Below are 17600 nucleotides of genomic sequence, written 5' to 3' on the forward strand. Positions count from 1 at the left end.
CTTGTCACCAGTCATGTGATTTGTACATCCACTATCGAGGACCCATTCAGTGGTTTTGGGTTGATCATCCTGCAGATGAATTAGTGTAACTTACAATCTCATATGATTCATCAATGAAGAATATGATATCAAGTTCATCAGATGAGTTTCATCAAGCAGTAAACAGATATAGCAGTAGGAGGACGTGTGAAAGTTTATTTCATCATGATTCGCCTGCGTCCTTTCAGGCAATTTTGTCAGGTCCCCAGCAAATTCTTCAAACGTTAAGGCACGTCTGGAGACCTGACCCTGCAGAAGAGATTAGTTCTTTTTCTTCACCACCCACATCTGAAGGGGTGGCAAAGAGTTCATCACTCTGCGAGCACCATACGAGAATGGTGGCATAGAAGCCAAACCATTTCATTTCACATAAGAGGGGTTAGGGTAAGCATATGAATAAGCAGAGAAATTCCTCGAGGACTTATGAACATAATGGTTTGAAGAATAATGCACATATTCATAGCCCTTAGCTCTACCCTGCGAAACAGAGTTGTTAGCACGATGATAATCATATGAGGACTTTGATCCATTTGAGGAATTTGATCCATATGAAGAATTTGATCTGGGGTTCCTGTTCTTCACTGGTGGTGTCATGAGGACATTCACCTGAAGACTTTCAAGGCACTTCTTGGGAACCCAGATTTTCTTCATGGGAGAACCGTTCCTGCAGTTAGTGCCAACATATCTAGCAAATACTTCACCATTCTGATTTTTGAACAGTTTATAGTTGGAGTCAAATGACTCATCAGAAGGATGAGGAGATTCACATGTAAAGCCAGATAAGTTAGATGGATCAACTGGAGGTCCCTTTGCAGCAACCCATGAGGTTTTGGGGTACTGCTCAGGCTTCCAATATGTTCCATCAGCATTAAGTTTCCTCTCAAAGGCGATACCCTCTTTCCTAGGGTTTCTGTTAAGGATCTGCTTTTTAAGCACATCACAAAGAGTCTGATGCCCTTTGAGACTTTTGTACATGCCTGTCATGTACAATTCCTTCAGCCCTGCATCGTCAGTGATACTAGCAATGTCCTCAGATGAGGAATTAGTGATAGCAGAGGCAGGTGAAGAATTTGTAACAGTTGAAGCATTTGAACATTCAGGTGAAGAATTAGCAGATTCACGTTCAATGCACTTTAAGCATGGAGGAACAAATTCTTCCTGAGAAGCGCTGATTTGTTGAGCTAGTAATGAATCGCGCTCCTTCTAAAGATCTTTATAACTCACTCTTAGCTTCTCAAGATCTTGCTTTCTTTGAAGAAATTCATAAGAAAGTTTCTCATGATCAGATAAGAGAGTGTTATGATGACTTTGAAGGTTATCAAACCTAGACTGAAGTCTCTGAAGATTTTCAGTCAGGACTTTAGTGCGATCCATTTCTTCACCAACATATCATCACTTTTGTCTAGCATATTTTGAACCTTTTCAAAAGCCCTTTGTTGTTTTATAGCAATCTTAGCAAGTTTAGAGTAGTTGGGCTTGAGATCCTCATCAGATTCATTTTCACTAGATTCAGAGGAGGTGTATTTGAGTACCTTTGCACCATTTGCCATGAAGCAATAGGTGGGAGCGTAGTCATCATTATCTTCATCAGGCTTGTCGGTGGGGTCAGTTTCTTCAGTGTTGAAGATGGACTTGCTAACGAAAGCAGTAGCGAAGGCCAGACTCACCACACCAGATTCGGATTCTTCAGACGCCTCCTCTTCCTCATGTTCCTCAGATTCAGCTTCAGAGTCCATTTCCTTGCCAATGAATGCCCGAGCCTTCTTGGAGCTGCTCTTCTTGTGAGATGAAGACTTCGAGGATTTTGATGACGAAGATTTTGACGATTTCTTCTTCTTCTTCGCATCATCAGAACTGTAATCCTTGTATTTCTTCTTCTTCAATTCCTTTTCCCACTGAGGACAATCTTGAATATAATGACCAGGTTTCTTGCATTTGTGGCACAGCCTTCTCTTATAGTCACTTGATGAGGAATCACTGCTTCTTGAGGATTTTCCAAAGCGACCACGTCTTGAGAACTTTTGGAATTTCTTCACGAGCAGTGCTAGCTCCTGGCTCAATTCTTCAGGATCACCAAGGCTACTACCAGAATCCTCACATTCAGACTCAGACACAACCTTGGCCTTCAGGGCACGTGGTTTGCCATAGCTCGAACCATAGAGATCTCTCTTTTCAGCAAGCTGGAACTCGTGAGTATTTAGCCTTTCGAGGATATCGGCAGGATCAACAGACTTGTAGTTAGCCCATTCTTGTATCATCAGACCCAGAGTATCAAATGAGGAATCAAGCGATCTCAATAGTTTCTTCACCACCTCATGGTCAGTGATGTCAGTGGCACCGAGGGCTTGAAGCTCATTTGAGATGCCAGTAAGGCGATCAAAGGTTTGTTGGACATTTTCATTGTCGAGTCTTTTGAAGCGGTTGAAGAGATTCCGAAGAACATCAACTCGAGAGTCACGCTGAGTTGAGACTCCTTCATTCACTTTGGACAGCCTATCCCAGATAAGCTTAGCAGTTTCCAAAGCACTCACTCTTCCATACTGTCCTTTACTCAGATGGCCACATATGATATTCTTCGCTTGAGAATCGAGTTGCTTGAATCTCTTCACATCGGTAGCGTTCAGTGAGGGTGAGACAGAGGGAACACCATTTTCCACAACATACCAGAGATCGTTGTCAATTGCCTCGAGATGCATTCGCATCTTGTTTTTCCAGTAGGGGTAGTCCGTCCCATCAAAGGTAGGACACCCAGCCGAGACCTTGATCATACCTGCAGTCGACATAACTAAAACTCCAGGCAGTTAAACCAAAATCACACAGAGCAAGGGAGTACCTTGCTCTAATACCAATTGAAAGTGCGTTATGTCGACTAGAGGGGGGGTGAATAGGCGATTTTTGTGAATTCTTCACTGAGGAATTTGCCGGTGAGGAAATTCCTTAGTGAAGAACTATTAGCAGCGGAATAAGTACTCAGAAGTAAGCATAACAGAATACAAGCATGGTCATCATGATGAAATGAAGACTAGCATAGAGTACAGAAAGCGTAATCACATGATAACACAAGATGAAGACAAACAGACTGAAGAAATTGAACTGAGGAAATTGAGAAAGTCTTCAGTCAAAGTCTTCAAACACAGATATGAACAAACACTCAACACAGTAATGAGGAAATGAAAGGGTTGAGAAAATAGAACCAGTTAGGTTGGTGAAGACAATGATTTGGTAGACCAGTTCCAACTGCTGTCTCAGTTGTACGTCTGGTTGGAGCGGCTGAGTATTTAAACTCGAGGACACACAGTCCTGGACACCCAGTCGCTGAGCACGCAGCTCAGGACACCCAGTCCTCATCGTATTCTCCTTGAACTAAGGTCACACAGACCTCGTCCAATCACTCGTGGTAAGTCTTCAGGCGACTTCCAAACCTTCACAGACTTGGTCACTCAGCGATCCACAATTCCTCTTAGATGCTCTAGACCTTGACGCCTAACCGTCTGGAAGAAGCACAGTCTTCAAAGGTAACAAGCGTCGGATCCACGCAGGATCAATTTCTTCAGTGATGCTCAATCACTTTGGGTTTGTAGGGGTTTGGTTTTGGGTTTTCCTCACTCGATGATTTTCGCTCAAAGTCCTCGGAGGATGGGTTGCTCTCAAATGACAAGTGTCAAGTTCTCTCGGAGCAGCCAACCAGCTAGTGGTTGTAGGGGGCGGCTATTTATAGCCTAGGGAGCAGCCCGACATGATAAGACATAAATGCCCCTCAATGATATGACCGTTAGGTGGATAATATATTTTAGGACAGTTGGCGCGCAGCATAGCAACGGTCGGAAATTTGACTCTCAAATTCCTCAAGGCTATCATGTTCCTCACTGTGTAGGTAATTCGCACTGACGAATTCCTAACTCCTCAGTCAGAACAAATTCATCAGCGACCAGAAGAACTTCGTCTCTGTCACTGAAGAAAGTGACTGAACTGTATGAGATTTCCAAAGGCTTCACTCGAAGGGATTGGTAGGTGTAGGATTTTGAGTTGAGCATCACATGGAAATTTTTCCTTAGTATTTCCTCGACCCCCTTTAACAGTACGGTGTTTCCTATGACTCAAGAAAGAGAAAATGAAACTACGAAAACAAAAGTCTTCACGCTTCATGTTCCACAAATGAATACCAAGTCTTCAAGGTCACACCAATTTCTTCACTTTCAAAGTCTTCAGAATATCAAAGTCTTTAGTTGAAGAACTTCATTTTTAGGGGTCGACTTTCTCTGTAAATATCAAACTCCTCATAGACTTATAGACATGTGTACACTCACAAACGCATTAGTCCCTTAACCTATAAGTCTTCAATACACCAAAATCACTAAGGGGCACTAGATGCACTTACAGTATCCAATCTTGTATCAAAACCACAAATTGCTATCTGTGGGTTGCTAGTAGTGTTAATTACTCCTTGTAGTTGATGCTAATTGGTTTACTTGGTGGAAGATCATATGTTCAGATCCTTTATGCATATTATTACCCCTCTGATTATGAACATGAATATGCTTTGTGTGTAGTTACATTTGTTCCTGAGGACATGGGTGAAGTCTTGCTATTAGTAGTCATGTGAATTTGGTATTCGTTCGATATTTTGATGAGATGTATGTTGTCTTTTCCTCTAGTGGTGTTATGTGAACATCAACTACGTGACACTTCACCATTATTTGGGCCTAGAGGAAGGCATGGGGAAGTAATAAGTAGATGATGGGTTGCTAGAGTGGCAGAAGCTTAAACCCTAGTTTATGTGTTGCTTCGTTAGGGGCTGATATGGATCCATATGTTTAATGATGTGGTTAGGTTTACCTTAATACTTCTTTTGTAGTTGCGGATGCTTGCAATAGGAGTTAATCATAAGTGGGATGCTTGTCCAAGTAAGGACAGTACCCAAGCACCGGTCCACCCACATATCAAATTATCAAAGTACCGAACGCGAATCATATGAATGTGATGAAAACTAGCTTGACGATAATTCCCATGTGTCCTCGGGAGCTCCTTTCTCATTATAAGAAATTGTCCAGGCTTATCCTTTGTTACATAAAGGATTGGGCCACCTTGCTGCACTTTATTTACTTTATTTACTTGTTACTCGTTACTATTTATCTTATCACAAAACTATCTATTACCTACAATTTCAGTGCATACAGAGAAAACCTTACCAAAAACCGCTTATCATTTCCTTCTGCTCCTCGTTGGGTTCGACACTTTTACTTATCGAAAGGACTATGATAGATCCCCTACATTTGTGGGTCATTAGTGCACTTCTTCTTTAGGTGCAGGTACGTACGTGGGTGGTGCGAGAGAGATGGTTTGTGCGGAACAGAGGCAATGTGTTGATGATATCTCAATCAGAAAAATGTAACATATGCAATGTGTGTGAAACGGAGTCATGGACGTAAGATATTGATAGAATTGAAAACAGGGATGAAGTGTGTGGCTGTGCGATCGATAAAGAGTGCCATCGAATTTGTGTTTGCCCACGTCAAAGATACAGGGCGGCTGGCCTACTGGAATTTGAGAGGGCAGAGGTGCAATTCTTCTCCGTGGCATGGATACCTACCTACAATGTTCGACTATCGGTGTGTGAGGGGGGTAGAGACCGGTCGACTAGTATATGTGTGCGGAAGGAGAGAGACCTAGCTATGTATTGAGGGAGATTGATCAACATCCATGGATATGTGTAGTAGAGGAATAAGGTTGGGAAAAAGACAAAGATAGAGCATCGGAGGGTTGGTGGTGGAGTGCGTCTCACAAATGGTGGGAGAGGCCTGCTAGACAAACGGAGGGTATGAGTGCAATATCAATAAGAGAGGGCGGGGGATGTCTGTCTGTCTATGCACGTGCGTGTGAGAGACGGGTCGGGAGGTATTCAAGGATGATAAGGGGAGAAGATATGGTTGTGGTAAGCATGCGTAACTACATAGGAAGATCAACCGTCGTGTGTCTGAGAAAAGGAGAGACATAACTAGCGAGGTGAGTGTATCGGTTGAGGGAGTCCTGGACTAGGGGGTGTCCGGATAGCCGGACTATTATCATCGGCCGGACTCCAAGACTATGAAGATACAAGATTGAAGACTTCGTCCCGTGTCCGGATGGGACTTTCCTTGGCGTGGAAGGCAAGCTTGGCGATACGGATATGTAGATCTCCTACCATTGTAACCGACTCTGTGTAACCCTAGCCCTCTCCGGTGTCTATATAAACCGGATGGCTTTAGTCCGTAGGACAAACAACAATCATACCATAGGCTAGCATCTATGGTTTAGCCTCCTTGATCTCGTGGTAGATCTACTCTTGTAATACCCACATCATCAATATCAATCAAGCAGGACGTAGGGTTTTACCTCCATCAAGAGGGCCCGAACCTGGGTAAAACATCATGTCCCTTGTCTCCTGTTACCATCCGCCTAGACGCACAGTTCGGGACCCCCTACCCAAGATCCGCCGGTTTTGACACCGACATTGGTGCTTTCGTTGAGAGTTCCTCTGTGTCGTCACCGATAGTCTCGATGGCTTCTTCGATCATCAACAACGACGCAGTCCAGGGTGAGACCTTCCTCCCTGGACAGATCTTCGTTTTCGGCGGCTTTGCACTGCGGTCCAATTCGCTTGGCCATATGGAGCAGATCAAAAGCTATGCCCCTGGCCGTCAGGTCAGATTTGGAAGTTTGAACTTCACGGCTGACATCCGCGGGGACTTGATCTTCGATGGATTCGAGCCACAGCCGAGTGCGTTGCACTGTCACGACGGGCATGACTTAGCTCTGCAGCCGGACAGTAACCTGGAGGCCGGTCACGAATCCGCTCCGATCATCAATTCGGAGCCGGCTGCGCAGATCGAGGACGGGTGGCTAGACACCGCCTCGGGGGCTGCAACCTCTACGGCGATAGAGCCAAACACTAACCTTGTCCCTTATGAAGCTCGTGACTCCGAGGTGCCGGACTCCTTGCCGGACTCCGAGGTGCCGGACTCCTTGCCGGACTCCGAACCTCCCGCGCCCCCTCCAATCGAATCCGATTGGGCGCTGGTCATGGAGTTCACCGCTGCGGACATCTTTCAACACTCACCTTTGGGCGACATCTTGAGTTCGCTAAAGTATCTCTCGTTATCAGGAGAGCCCTAGCCGGACTGCGGTCAGGACAGTTGGGATGCGGACGACGAAGAAATTCAAAGCCCACCCACCACCCACTTGGTAGCCACTGTCAACGATCTAACCGACATGCTAGACTTCGACTCCAAAGACATCGACGGTATGGACGACGATGCCGGAGACGACCAAGAACCAGTGCCTACTGGGCACTGGAAAGCCACCTCATCATATGACATATACATGGTGGATACACCAAAAGGAAGCGACAACGAGGAACAACGGGACGACTCCCCCAACAAACAACCAAAACGGCGACGCAAGCGCCGCCCGAAGTCCCGCCTCGATAACAATGGCACCCATACTAACCCAGCCTTAGAGCAGGGTGAAGCGGTGGACGACGAACATGCCACCAAGCAACCATCCGAACAGGATGGATTGGACAAGCAACCCATCCCCGGCGAAAACAACAGTCCAGACAATCTCACGCCCGACAAACCACCGGAGCATAAGAACCTTCATAAAAGGCTCGTCGCCACTGCAAGAAGTCTAAAGAAGCAAAAGCGGAAGCTCAAAACAGGGAGGACACACTCAGAATGAGATGGAGCAAAGTACTCAATACCGCAGATAAATAAAGCAATAGTCAACAGGCGAAGAGCTACCCGAAGCGCAAGTTGTTGCCCGAATTTGACGAGGAGGCCGTAGAGCCCCCACAGTCAAAAAACAAAGACGCCGCCTGGCCGGATAGACGACCAGATGACAGGCTAAGAGCAGCAAGGGGCGCCGCACACAAGCCGGCATACGATCCACATAAAGATCCTCGCAAAAAAGATGGCCCGGTTAGGTCCATCTATGGGCCAAAAAAGAAGACTCCAAGGAGCAATACAACCCGTCGAGTGTTTGAAGACAACGGCACACCTAAATACAGGGGCGCCGCACACCCACTATGTTTCACCGATGAGGTACTGGACCATGAATTTCCAGCGGGATTCAAACCCGTCAACATAGAGGCATATGACGGAACAACAGACCCCGGAGTCTGGATTGAGGATTATATCCTACACATACATATGGCCAGAGGAGACGATCTCCATGCCATAAAATACCTACCCCTCAAGCTCAAAGGGCCAGCTCGGCATTGGCTCAAAAGCCTCCCAGAAAATACCATTGGAAGTTGGGAAGAGCTCGAGGATGCGTTTCGAGCAAATTTTCAGGGGACTTATGTCTGCCCTCCGGATGCAGACGATTTAAGTCACATAACTCAACACCCCGGAGAGTCAGCAAGAAAATTCTGGAACAGGTTCCTCACCAAAAAGAACCAAATAGTCGACTGTCCGGACGGAGAAGCCTTAGCAGCCTTTAAGCACAACGTCCAAAATGAATGGCTCGCCAGACACCTCGGCCAGGAAAAACCAAGAACAATGGCCGCACTAACAAGCCTCATGACCCGCTTTTGCACGGGGGAAGACAGCTGGCTGGCTAGATGCAGCACCAGCGACTCGAGTACATCCGAAGTCAGGGATGGAAATGGGAAATCACGACACAGAAAAGATCAGCGCCGGAATAAGGAAAATGCCACAAATAGCACGGCGGTCAACGCCGGATTCAAAAGCTCTCGGCCGAATAATAAAACACTGCCCCTCAAGGACAATAGTGACGAGCTATCCAACCTAAACAAAATTTTGGATAGGATATGTCAAATACATAGTACCCACGGGAAGCCTGCAAACCATACCCACAGAGATTGTTGGGTCTTCAAGCAGTCCAGCCGACTTAACGCCGAACGCAAGGGGTCCGACACACCAAGCGAAGACGACGAACCCCACAAGCAACACGCCGGAAAACAGAAGACTTTCCCACTAGAAGTCAAAACAGTGAACTCACTTCATGTGATAACACGGAAACATAGTGCGGCACCTGCTATACCAGGACACCATCCGCAGAATGGGGATAGACCCTACCGAAATTCACTATAGCAACACTTCCTTCAAAGGAGTGACGCCTGGCCTTTACGCCAAATGTACAGGCTCTGTACCACTAGAGGTCGTGTTCGGTTCATCCAACAACCTCCGTCCCGAAAAGCTCATTTTCCATATCGCCCCATTCAAAAGTAGCTATCAAGCACTACTGGGACGCGAAGCATTCGCCCACTTTAACACAATACGGCATTACGCGTCTCTTACGCTTAAAATGCCTGGTCCATACGGCATAATCTCAACAAAGGGTAAATCTGAGTGTTCCTCGACCACGGAAAACGTGCGACTGCTTTGACAGCCGCACACTAATCCGACCTTGCGGGTCAAAGCCCTAAAACAGGTCATTCAGACCTTGGACACGGTTAGGCGAGTCCGGCATAAATAAACAAGGGGCTTCACCGCCGCATACCCCTTCACAAGGGGCGGCACGTATAAACAATGAGAGCCAATAAAGCTCAAATTCATCATATTTTATTTTAACTACACCTTTTGCACGATACTTTTCCAAACTAAGTTCTTCTCCTTTACAGATGAAGCACGTGCTACACCCGTCCAGGATAGAGCACAACGGAGACACAGGCGCAGACGTGCAGCAGGGACCCGCTACAAGGATTCTTTTCAGATTAAGACCCTGCATAAACCTTTCTTACTGTCTCTTGTTGATACACATCCCCCGGTTTCTTACCATAACCGAGGAGGAGGCTGGCGTTTTGGCATCGGCCGCGTCAGAAGTTCCCGCCCGTACCTGGACACTAGGGGCTTAGGGCATTGTTATGCCCGGTATCATAAAGACCGAACACCTCAGGGAGTGTTCGGCGTCTCGAGTTAGGCCTTATATGCATCAGCTCCGAATCATGTCTTTGGTCAAATGTTGGGTTTGCCCGGCTCCTGTGTTTTGCTGCCTTACGTTCCGCACCATTGGCTAACGCGGCACCAGGAGAACTACTACGATTGTGCCCCGGTTCCGCCGGACGAGCACCTCAGTAGAGAAAGCCGAAAACTGACTGTCATGATATAGCGAGAGACTGGTCAACCACTCGATCGACTACTGGATTGTTTAGAATTCCTCCGCTTTGATGAAGGACCGCTTCCCGGTCAGGCACATACGCGCCCCGAGTTCGGAGAAGCGCGGTGCCTCTAGGGGCTATATAGTAGCCCCACCTTCGAGCTCCTATGGCTAAGTGAAAGTGATAAAGCATTATAGTCTAGTTGCCTAGTTTGCTACGCTATCATCTCCTTCAAGGACCAAGACGTTGGATTAAGTGTGAAAAAGCGCTTTTCTTTTTGCAAACACCCCCGCACCATGTGCGTGGGGGCTGAAGCCAAAGACTGCCATCTTTCAGGTTATACATACACGGCCGCACAGGAGATAGTTCAATACTTGAACGCACAAGTATAAAAAGCTATTGCATTATAAACATGATCTCACAAATCATATACGTCATTTGAACATAACATCTTTAGAGCACTACGACTCTATTAAACGAGCGCCCTGCAGGACTTCCTCAAAATAGTGCTCGGCGGGTAATCGGCCTTTGTCCGAACCCCGGGATGCAACAGTGGTGGCATGAATCTCCGCCCAGTATGTCTTAACACAGGCGAGAGCTATCCGTGCACCTTCTATGCATGCCGACCGCTTCATCGCCTCGATATGCGGCACCGCCCCAAGGAATCGCTGCAACAAGCCAAAATAACTCTCAGGCTTGGGCCTTTCCGGCCACAGATGAGCGACCACGCCTGTCTTGGCAAGTCCGGACAATCTATTCAACTCAGCCCACTCAGCCAGCTGGTCAGTCAACGGAAGTGGACTCTCCGGACTATGGAATTGAGACCAAAAAAGCTCTTCCATTTCGTGATCCTTCTGGCTTCGAAAGTGCACGACCGCGTCCGCCGCACTCACCGCCAAATCCAGATAAGGATCCTCTGCACCACACAATTGGCCCAACTGAGCATACTTCGGATCCGTGAACTTCCTACGCAGCAGAAAGGGCTTTCCAGCCGCAATATCTCCGGCCTGACGCAGTTCTTCCTTCATAGCCCGCATCGCACTACGGGCATCCTTGGCTTCGGCGGCGGCCTTCTTCAGGTCCTATTGCTTCGCTCGGCGTTTTCTTTCAAGAACCTCATAGCGGTCGGTAGCATCTTTTAATTTCACGGCCATTCCGGCCATCTCCTCCCTGCTTCGGCAGTGAGCAGCCTTTTCGGCTTTTAGCTCTTCCGCTGCCTTCGAGGCAGCCACATCACTTTTCCTGGCTTGCTCCTTGGCTCGAGCAAGCTCTGCTTGAAGGTCTTCCACAGCAGCGGCACCGTCAGCATCAAGCATACTAGGTGACCGCGGAGCAACCACCTACCATGTGACTCGTTAAGTCGTTTATTGACTAGCGCGATGTCCGCATCCGCCACGTCGAGTTGCCTCTTGAGCTCGGCAACTCCATCAGTCCGGCTGGCCACTGAACGTTCCGCCACCTGCATAGGCAAGGCGACATCCTATAACTGAGATTATGATCCTCGGCACGCTGTCGCTTTCGACAGCATACCAAGTCTCAGGGGCTACTATCTATACAGGGCGCACTCCATGTGCAAACCTGTCAAAAGGTATGTCATTTTTTGCGTACCTCAAACCCCGTCAGCAAACTTCCGACGGCCTCATACAACCCGCTCTCAGCGGATGAGATCCTTTCAATCACCATACTCATTAATGTGCGGTGATCTTCTGAGATAGACGCCCTCCTGAGCAAATCCTGCAGCTCCACCGGCCGTACTCCAGTGGGTGCCAAACTCCCCGGCCCCGCCGAACTCGGGGAGACCCTCCGTGACGACACCTCAGGGTCGTCTGCCCCGCCCGACGGGGTGGCAAATGGAGGCGTTTCGCTCTCCATCATCTCCGGACGAAGGTCCCCCGAAGATGAGCTCTGCTGAGATGGGATGTGATCCGAACTACAAGGTGAAAACTTCGGTAACCCTCAGAAATAAAGTAGGGGTGTCCCCTATTACAAAATTCCACCTTTTTTACTTACGGCTCGCTGGAGGGCTGATTCCTCTGGGGAGACTGTGCGGCCGGGGCTCTCCCCTGCACAGGACCTTCCGGCGCGGACTTCTTTCCCCGCTTTGAGGCCTTGGCCTCCGGGTCTTCGGATGCGGTCCTCTTCTCCCCCTGGAAGGAGGGATTCTCGATTCCCCCCTTACTGAAAGCCTCCTTGGCAGAGGTGGTAGCTTCCCTGTGCCCCCCTTCGCCCTCCTCTGAAGGTGCAACCTCCAACATTTTGATTAACACGGGATCCGGCGTGATCTTAGGGAGGGGGGCCGGACACCGTATCAGTTTTGCTTGCGCTATCCACTCATGTCCAAGGGATAGCTGGTTAAAAGGCAAAACCCACGATAAATAAATGGACAATATGTCCGGACACAGGGCTACTTACTTGAGTATCCGGGCGATTGCAGCTCAGGCCAGCATCCTCGGTCAAGTCCGGACGCATCTCTTGCGGTCCGAAGAATAGTTTGTACATCTCCACAGGTGTCAAACCCATGAAGTGTTGGAGAGCTCGTGGCCCCTTCGGATTAAATTCCCACAGACGGAGGGGGCGACGTTTGCAGGGCAGAAGGCGCCGAATCAGCATAACATGTGCCACTACGACCAGATTGATCTTCCTTTCTTGGAGGCCTTGAATCCGGTCCTGCAACAGGGGTACGTCTTTGGACGGCCCCCAGTCAAGCCCCTTGTTGACCCATGATGTCAGCCATTGTGGAGGGCTCGGGCGAAAGACGGGCGGCAGCTTCTGCCTGCTGCCCCTGGGAGTGGTGATATAGAACCACTCCTGTTGCCACAAGCCGAGCTCCTCCTGAAAAAAGCCCTCGGGCCATGGAGCATCGGCCCTCTTGCTTATAACCGCCCCTCCGCACTCCGCCTAACGCCCCTCAATCATCTTCGGCTCCACGTTGAAGGTTTTGAGCCACAAGCCGAAGTGAGGGGTAGTGCGGAGGAAGGCTTCGCAGACAACAATGAAAGATGAGATGTGGAGGATGGACTCCGGAGCCAAGTCATGGAATTCCAGCCCATAGTAAAACATGAGCCCCCTCACGAAGGGATCCATCGGGAAGCCTAAACCCCGACGGAGGTGAGACACGAACATGACGCTCTCGTCGGGCTCGGGAGTAGGAATAACTTGCCCTCGGGCAGGCAACCTATGCGAAATCTCGTAGGTTAAGTACCTGGCGTCTCTCAGCTTTAGCACGTCCTCTTCTGTGATGGAGGAGGGCATCCACCGGCCTCGTAGGTCGGAGCCGGACATTGTCGAAGGTCAAAAGTACCCGAATCTGGAGCCCTGGGTGTTGGAACTCAAGGCGAGGGGCGGGTTCGATTGAGGATTGAAGAAAAAGAACGGGCCTTGGTCTCATTATAAAGAGGAAGAATACCAAGGGCCGTCCCCGTGACTGATTGGAACCCGCCTTCGATGGAGGAGGCGTGGCAACGGGCGCAGTTGGGTTACCCACGTCCGTATTAATGAGAATCCCGGAATAAGGGGAACACGGTCTCTACTTCGACAAGATGTGCCAAGGAAACCGCTTCGCTAAACACGCTGAGGTGGTACAATAAAAACGATTCGAGTAAAGGCTTGGTAGTGGTGTGACGTCACGCCACGAAACACGTCAGCAGATTGAACTTGTGTAAATATTATTCTCTCTACGGTGGTATGTGGAATTTATTTTGCAGAGCCGGACACTATCCTGGTGTTCACAATCTTCTATAAATTATTCGGAGAAGGAACCCGCCTTTCAATGCCGTAGACAACATGCGCGCCGGACTCATCGTCATTGAAGCCTGGTTCAGGGGCTACTGAGGGAGTCCTGGACTAGGGGGTGTCCGGATAGCCGGACTATTATCATCGGCCGGACTCCAAGACTATGAAGATACAAGATTGAAGACTTCGTCCCGTGTCCGGATGGGACTTTCCTTGGTGTGAAGGCAAGCTTGGCAATACGGATATGTAGATCTCCTACCATTGTAACCGACTCTGTGTAACCCTAGCCCTCTCCGGTGTCTATATAAACCGGATGGCTTTAGTCCGTAGGACGAACAACAATCATACCATAGGCTAGCTTCTAGGGTTTAGCCTCCTTGATCTCGTGGTAGATCTACTCTTGTAATACCCACATCATCAATATCAATCAAGCATGACGTAGGGTTTTACCTCCATCAAGAGGGCCCGAACCTGGGTAAAACATCGTGTCCCTTATCTCCTGTTACCATCCGCCTAGACGCACAGTTCGGGACCCCCTACCCGAGATCCGCCGGTTTTGACACCGACATCGGTGCTTGGTGAAAACGAATTATAGTCTACCTGGCTATATGTAGGGAGATCAGTTCATATACACGCCTGCATGTGTTAGAAGCAAATAAGGTCCAGAGAGGCAGACATGGGGAGAGGGTCTAGCTAGGAGGTGGTGCGAGAGGCCTACCATGTCGAGGGGGGAGGAGTGTGCGAGCATGTGATAAATGAAAAGAGGGGTGGGAGTGTGCACCTGCGTGGAATCGTATTGTACATATGGGGGCATGGATGGTGAGAAGAGAGGAGGGGAAGTATATATGTGTTTGTTGTAGGCACACTTGGCTAGAGAGGTATATCGACCGGTGTGTGCCAGAAAGAAGGAGCCGGGGTCCTACACACACCGCTGGTGGACGACCTAAAGAGAAATAATGAACGTGCGTGATGGAGGGGACGCTAAGGGTGTGTGAGGGGGGCGGGCGTGTGCATGCACGATAGAAAGTTAGCGCTAGCTAGCTACAAATAGAAGAGGATCATGAAAGTGTAAAAGACGAACAAAGATCATAATTCATTATAAAAAAAGTGGATACTGATACTTGAAGAAGATATCATAATGTAGAACATTGATTATAATTTGGGCTAATGTGTCGCTTTTGCAACTCAGGTCTAAATACTTGTCATAATGTAGGGGGTGGGGCACTATACTTTGTGTGATAAACACAGTGTACGTATGGAACATGGTTTAGATTATGAATATATAGTTAGTACATCAAATGTACTATTATTTGGAATCAACATCAAGTGTATTCAAAAAATAGAATTCGAGTTCATGTAGTACACATAGTCCATATCTATCTCTATAGTAATCATGTGGTGTGTTATTAAGGTAATACACGAATGATGGTTGAAGTTGGCAACAATCATGATTGTAGATTCTTATTGAAATAGGGAAACAAATTCAAATTTAGTTAGAATTGCAATGGTAGTATAGACATTTGGACTGCACTAAAATGTTGGTATGAGTAGGTTACATGCATTATACAGCAAGATAAAAAATTTAATCGGACATAACATGGATTCATACTCCCTCCTTCCATCTATATAGGGCGTAATGAGATTTTTAAGACCGCCTTTGACTATTGACAATATTAATAGTACATGACATGCACAATGTGAAAATTATATCATTGAAAGAAGCTTTCACAGACGAATTTAACGGTGTGCTTTGTGTAAGTTGCATGCCATATATCATTGCTCTAATATTTGGTCAAAGTTAGCATCAAAAAACGCATTAGGCCCTATATAGATGGAAGGAGGGAGTAGCTTTGAATAGCATTTGTATAGTAAAACGGGGCAAGACTCTCTCTTTGTGTGGTGTGAATAGTTTTATTTTTTTTGTTTTCTTTTTGGTTGAGGGAAGTGTGAATTGATTTGGTACGTACAAGTACAATATTACTACACGTTAGGCTTGTCCCTAAAATTCAACCCGTGTCTTGTTATATCCCGAAAATTCAGATATCATGCTCCCAAAACTGGCGCCTTCACAACCCGCGCCTTGCTATCCCGAAATTACAACACGCGCGAAAACTCCCTCCAGCTACCAAATCCCGACACGTGAAATCCCACTTCTAACCCTGAGCCGAAAGGGCCGCTAGTTCAAATCGGTGGGGGGTACTTTTGTAACACACCCTACATTTTGGACAAGCGCGTCCCTAAGTCATGCTTCACCCCCTCCCTTCGCCCCCTTTTCGCCATTCGAAATCCCAGGCCGACATAACCTCTCCGCTCCAGCCGCGAAACCCCACCCTCCTCCGTCCGCCACGTCACCGCTGCCCAGCCGGAGCCTCTTCCCCGACGACGTCATCCACCGCAACATCTCGACGTCCCTTGTCCACCTCCCCGGATGAGGATCCGTCGTCCATCTCGCCGTCCTGCCGGTTCAGCCGCCCCGTCCTCCACCTCCAAGGAGCTGCTCTGACGATCGCCTCGTCTATCGCGGCTGCTCCATCCCCACAGCGCCGCCTTAACCTGCTCCACCGGAACCGCAGCATCCTCACCGACTCCTCGGACGAAGCCGAGGCCTACTCGGCGCCACCAAAGAGGTTGTACACTCATCGCATCACACCTTCTCCTCATCTCGACCTCCCGGCGCCGACGGTGCTCCATCCCGCACCCCATGGAGTGGCTACCTTGAAGCCGGCGCCGCGGGCGACATCTCCATGGCGGCTCTCCCCTAGTGCAAGGCCCCTTCGGCGGTGGCATCCATACCAACCAGATCTGCTGCTGCTGCTCCGGCTCTCGCTCGCTCGCTCGCGTTGCTGCTGCTGCTCCGGCTCTCGCTCGATCGCTCGCTCACCCAGCTGCTGCTGCTGCTCTCCCCCTCGCTCGTGCTGCTGTTGTGCTACGATTAAGCCACACTTCAGTCGACTGAATCGACTTTTGGGTCAGTCAATTTTCAGGGGTTGGGGGGTCGCCGGAGTTAAGGAAGAACCACCCGCAGCGGGGACGGGGGCTCGCCGGAGAGGTACCCCACTATCTATCTTAGGGTTCAGGGTGGGGGCGGGGGGCCTAGAGGGCTGGCCGGGGTGGCAGTGGCGAGTTGTTTCGGGGCGGCGAGGCGGCGCTGGGGCCGGTGGTTTGGCCGGTGGTGGCTGGCGGCTCAGGGGGGTGCAGGTTGAAGATGAACTGCAGGCCCTCCCTAAACTACATGTCAAGTGCCTCTCTGCTACCATTGCGTTCAGTTTCGACAGTAGCATTCAGATTCCACAGTAAATTTCAGTTTCGACAGTTAAGTTCAGAATCAACAGTTTTTACCTCATCTGTTGTAGTCAGGTGGTTTTTGGTGATGTTAATTTTACATCCATTTTACATCATCTATTGGAGATGCTATTAGAATCCCACTTGAGATTGACGATGTCTGTCTTGTGCTGCTTCAGCCTTGACATCTTACGGCTCACCTGAGCTACTCCAATGACAGAACGATCCATCACAATAGAGCAGTGCCCTGGACGCTGTCTACAGATTCCTCAGATCTTCCTCCACACCTCCGACAGCCACCTCTGCCTCAACTGCTTCAGCGACCAACCCAATGATGCTGAGGTCGACACGGCTACAACAAAGAGGTTGTACACTTGTTTCATCACTTATTACTATACATTCACATCGATCCAATAGGGCTATTTTGGTTCAACGGAAAAACATAGCA

Source organism: Triticum dicoccoides, chromosome 4B (genome assembly GCF_002162155.2).
Source record: "Triticum dicoccoides isolate Atlit2015 ecotype Zavitan chromosome 4B, WEW_v2.0, whole genome shotgun sequence".
NCBI classification, from domain to species: domain Eukaryota; kingdom Viridiplantae; phylum Streptophyta; class Magnoliopsida; order Poales; family Poaceae; genus Triticum; species Triticum dicoccoides.